Source organism: Cariama cristata, unplaced genomic scaffold, assembly GCF_000690535.1.
Source record: "Cariama cristata isolate BGI_N322 unplaced genomic scaffold, ASM69053v1 scaffold39392, whole genome shotgun sequence".
NCBI classification, from domain to species: Eukaryota; Metazoa; Chordata; class Aves; order Cariamiformes; family Cariamidae; genus Cariama; species Cariama cristata.
Window position 1 is genome coordinate 1 of NW_009604125.1, and position 4,988 is coordinate 4,988.

Genomic DNA, 4,988 nt, shown 5'->3' on the forward strand with positions numbered 1-4,988 from the left:
TGTGGCCTTCCTGGCACATGGAGAGATGCTGCGCCCCAGCCGTGCAGAGGTGACGGCGAGAGGGCAAGAGCCTCAGGAAGAGTCAGAAGAGGGGCTGCAACCAGCCTCCTCTTGATTTACACCGTCCTCATTTGAGGTCCATATTGAGTTACAGCACGCTGTTGTCCTTGCTGTGGCCAAGCTGGCCATCCACACCATGAAGCTGGTGGGATCGGGTAGCCAAGAGACTGTGTGGTCTCTCACCAGTCTGTTGTCCCATCACATCCCTGGGCAGAGCACTGAGCAGCTGCCGGGTGGCTGGCTGGGAGCCCTTCCTGGCTACCTGCAGACCCTCTTTGGAGCCTTGCAACCCTTACACCTGTCTCTTTTATTTCAACCTGGGAGCTGACTGTTTTCCCCTACTTTTTCCCTTTTTCTTCTCGCCCTTTGCCAGCACAAGAGAGCTGGATGGTTCTGTTAGAGCCAGTCCCTGGCTAAAAGGAGAACGACAAACGTGGCAGCTGTGCAGCTTTGCCATTGACAAAGAACAGAGGAAGACTGGTGCAGGACTGTCCCCCTCCTTTAGCATAGGACACAAAGCAACACATCTCGACATCCATCCTCTACTCATGTTGCATGGCAGAATTCAAGAACCACAATACTTAGAGAAGCAGAAATCTGAACAAAAAGGCAAAAGAGAATTTCTAACAATATTTTATTGGCTTGCATTGCAAGGATTTCTGAGGCAAAGACATCACCACTGAGCATGCTTTCCAGTCATGAAAGACATAACTAATAATAATTGCTATTATTAATTTCAATTTCTTGGTGCTACCTCTACGTTACATAGCTTTAATGATTTTGATGGGTTTTTATTCTTGGAACGAAAGCTATTACAGCTGACCATTGTTATCAGTGAGCATCTAAGAAATGGGAACTTCAAGCAGTACTGACATGTTCCAAATAGCAGACCCCAAGCTTGTAAGCTGTCTACATCACAACATGATGTCCTTCACTGTACAGGAATCTCTGCTTTCTTAGAAGCTTTCAATTTAAGTAGGGTCTTCATATGAAGTTCCTTAAAAAATAATTCATTTTCTGAGCATTGAGAAGCTCAAAAAAGAAAGCCACTGACTTCAAAGGGGATTTAGGTGCCTATTGCAGTGGACTAGCACTTTGGTGCTGTGCCGAAAACATAGACATAATTTAACTCTGAGCTTCCAACTTCCATGGTGCTGCCAAATACATAGAAGCAGTTCCTTTGTTGGTCTTGGTTTTGCTTCCATTTGCTAGGTTGTCAGCTTTAAAAGAAAGGGATGGAAATATAAACAAAAAACTCGATTTCATCTTCACATTATAAGCAGAAGTTTGTAAAGTTGTAACTATGATTTGCCACTGTAAACTCAATGGTCTAATGGATTACAACAGAATAATATATTGCATGTGGCTTCTTTTGCCTGAAAAACATCAATATTACTGTACATTTTAAGATGCAAAAGTCTAAAATAAACAAGGGACCAGAGGAAACATTTTTTAATACAAGTATGTGTATTCACGTATCAAAGGAGCTGATTCACAGCATAGAATATTTAGGCGACATAGCCTCCATTGGTAATGTCAGCTAATGTTTAGCTACAGGCCTTCCAGCGCTCTGGAAGCAAATGTTTGGAGATAAGCAACACTTGCAATTTCATGTTCTTGGTTTAAGACTAATCTGAGATGAGAAGCAAAGATGAAAGAGGATGTCTTTAAAACAGTGTGATCATCCACCATCCTAAACACGAAAACTTCCAAAACAAGTTCAACAGAACAGTCAGTGCATTTTCACAAGGGGCTCAGGAGTACACCTGAGCACTGCACTGAGGGGAAGACCCAGCTTTAGAGGTAGCTTTTTAAAGTGCAGCCAGCAGGAAAGGGGATTCTAGTCTCCAAAAGACCTCTTTCCTAGCAATCACAAGAAACAGCAAACTTTGTTTTTGCAGAAGCAAATTGCATAACCTTATGGAATTACAGTCACTATGCTTTTTCCAGAGTTCTACTGTTTGGAAGAATTTGTTCAATTTTTCTGCAAGAGAGAAAACTCCACTTTGAGGCTCCTCAGGGTAAGCCACTTCCTAAGGGAAACCAATTCCTGGCACCTGGTGGCATAGTGGAACTGAGTCTTTCACGCTTAGTGAGACTGGAGATCTTGCAAGCACTTCCAAAGAACAAGCTACACTGCAGCAAAACCCAAGCAAACACCTGTTGGAAGAAAGGCGAAGGTGTGGAAGATACAAGAAATGAAAGGTGTTTGGCACATACAGGTTTATAATACTACAGCTTAGTTTGTTGCCTATAACCTTTTATTCAGGTTATTCTCCTCTTCCACAGGACTGAAGGAGATGCTAAAGGCTAAATACAGAAAGGAGTCAAGTTATCTGAAGTGAAACTTAGGCAGACTCTACAATGAAACCATCATCCTGTTCCTTGCCTAAAATTATCAGATACTGTGGTTTGTAAAGTTGAGTTATTTGCATTTAGCTGTTTCACCTCTTTACATATGCCCAGTCTTGGTTCCCGGTTCACTCCCAGGCCCATCAGAGAGTTGGAAAGTAGGCATTTCTTCTCCTAAATCTCCTAAGGACCTGACTTGCCAGACACTTCCAGCACCTCAGACACCAGTAGGATTAAGTTACTGGGAAAACATGGCAGACATCCGTTCATTCTATGCCATACAGGGAATGGGTGCAATGCACTCCTTTTGGTCACTACTGTCATAATTGGACAATTAGTTCAAAAAGAAGTTATGCTGGCTTAATCCCTTTTCTCTCTGAGAAGACACAAACCCCTACTTGACTAAGACATGCCTTTCTTAGCTTGCGGCACTGTCCCTCTCTCCTTTTGAAGCTGCACCACAACGTAGGAACAAAACCCAGGTCTCACTAGACCAGAAAGTGAGTACAAGTGCCACTAGCCTCCACACAAGGCTCTCACTCATGGGCGGAGGAGCAAAGAGGGTTCTTTACCAGTCACTGAAAAACAACCATATGTGGTTGAGGGACACATTTTCTCCTCCTGGCTGATCCTGCTTTTCCCTTCAGTGCAGTCATGCTCATTCTTTGGTTCACTGACTTCTTTTCTGCAGTCTCTGGCTCAACTAATCCCTTTATGTAGGATGGCGCAGCAGTACCAGGAGGAGTGGAGGATGTTTCTTGGGCAGATTAGTCTTAAAGTTGTTAATCAGGATAAACTTGTGGAAGGCGAGATGTGGGTTTGGGCATGCCCCTTCCTCTCCTGAGAAGAGCGAATCAAACCCACACCCTGGACCAATACTTCATGGATTTACAATAAAGCATCTTCTATAAAATGGTGGGCACTGCCACTCTTCCCCTGATTTAAAGGGTGGCCCTGCTCCATGCCTGTAAAAGATAAATACCAGTCTTGTAATCCCAGAGACGTTCAAGTCTGTAGATCCTCAGAGGATGGGAGACTTGTTGTAGCCCTGAGTGACATGTCTGAACAACGGGACTCATCCTTTCAGCACATGGATTGCTTCAGATGATGTTCAGAGGCACTGTGGCACCTAACGTTCAGGCATTTACTGCTATGAGTCACTTAGGCACACATTTCCAGGACACCATGCACCCATCCCTGTTCTGCACTGACCCTCTCTAGCTCCTGCTGACAAGCAAAACAACTGGTGCCCATCTAACTGAGCCTTTTGTAAACTACATGCAAATATTTTTTATCCTATTTAAGGTCTCAGTTGGGCACAAGCAGGTGAACAATTTCTGCCTTGGGACAGCAAAGAGATAAGAGATGCTTCCTTGTTCCTGACCTAGAGGGCAGAAATATCTTAGACTTGCATACAAGACAATTGTTTAATACGTTCACAAATCAATTTTATTAATTTAAAACAAAATTAATGAAGAAAAATTCTGTACACAATTGTGGACACAACACACTTTTTGTACAATAAGGCCCAGATAAACTGTTTGGTTTTTACAGTCCGCAAGTGACTGAAAATTGAAAAGAGCCAAAATAAAAAATAGAAAGACAACCAACCCCCCGACACTGCCTACTTTGCTTGAGGAAAAAAAAAGGATAATTATAGTCTCAATTCTAAAAAGTACCCATAATGTGCTTTATGTACATATGTAAGTACTGTGTGAATTCCAGCACTCATATTGGGTAAAGTAAAGCACACGTGCAAGTCTTGGTAGGATAAAAACCTCTCTGTTGGTAATAAAGCAATCCACAAACATTGAATTCTATCAGCAGTATGATTCCTCCAGTAGAGAAGGGTGCTGTTTTGTAGCTACATTGGTGCTTTGTAGCTTTGCAGGTAACTGTTTCAAGGCTGGTGTTTTTAGCCAAACAAGAAGAAAAGCTGGAGAATGAACCAACAAAGCCGAGACTTCTTTTTAATGAACAGATTTTTAAATCACGCAAAGGGAATTGGTACAATTCAAGCTGAAGTCAGACTAACAGTTTATCTGACCAAGTAGCTCATGACCTTCAAGATTAGAAAAGTCACAAGTCACAGACAGACATAGTCTAGGTTTGTCCTGTAAATGGGTATAGACAAAAGCAAATTTTAACTCCTTGGCGATCACTATTTCAGTATTTCCATTGCCGGCAATGGATGTTATATCTTAGGAAAATCTGACTCCTGCTGGAAGAGGATTAAAAAACTTAAATGCCTATGAGTATTCTTGTTCAATTTCTCCAAAATATTCTCATTTCTAATTTCTAAAAATAACGGTGATGATAGTTTCCTTCATTTTTGGATGAGACAAAAACTATTCAGTACCGAGATTCCAGTTTAAGTCATGTCTTAAAATATATTTGTGTTCTTTCTCTATTTCTTTAAGGAATGAATCTCCTAATTCATTTTTCAGTACTCTAAAAAAGGGTTAATATGTTAACTTTAAAAGAGGAAACAGAAGACAGCAAAGGACTCCTCTTCAGTTGTGTTTTACCTGTATTTCCGGGGGGGGGGGGGGAGAAATCTTTTCATAAAAAGCATA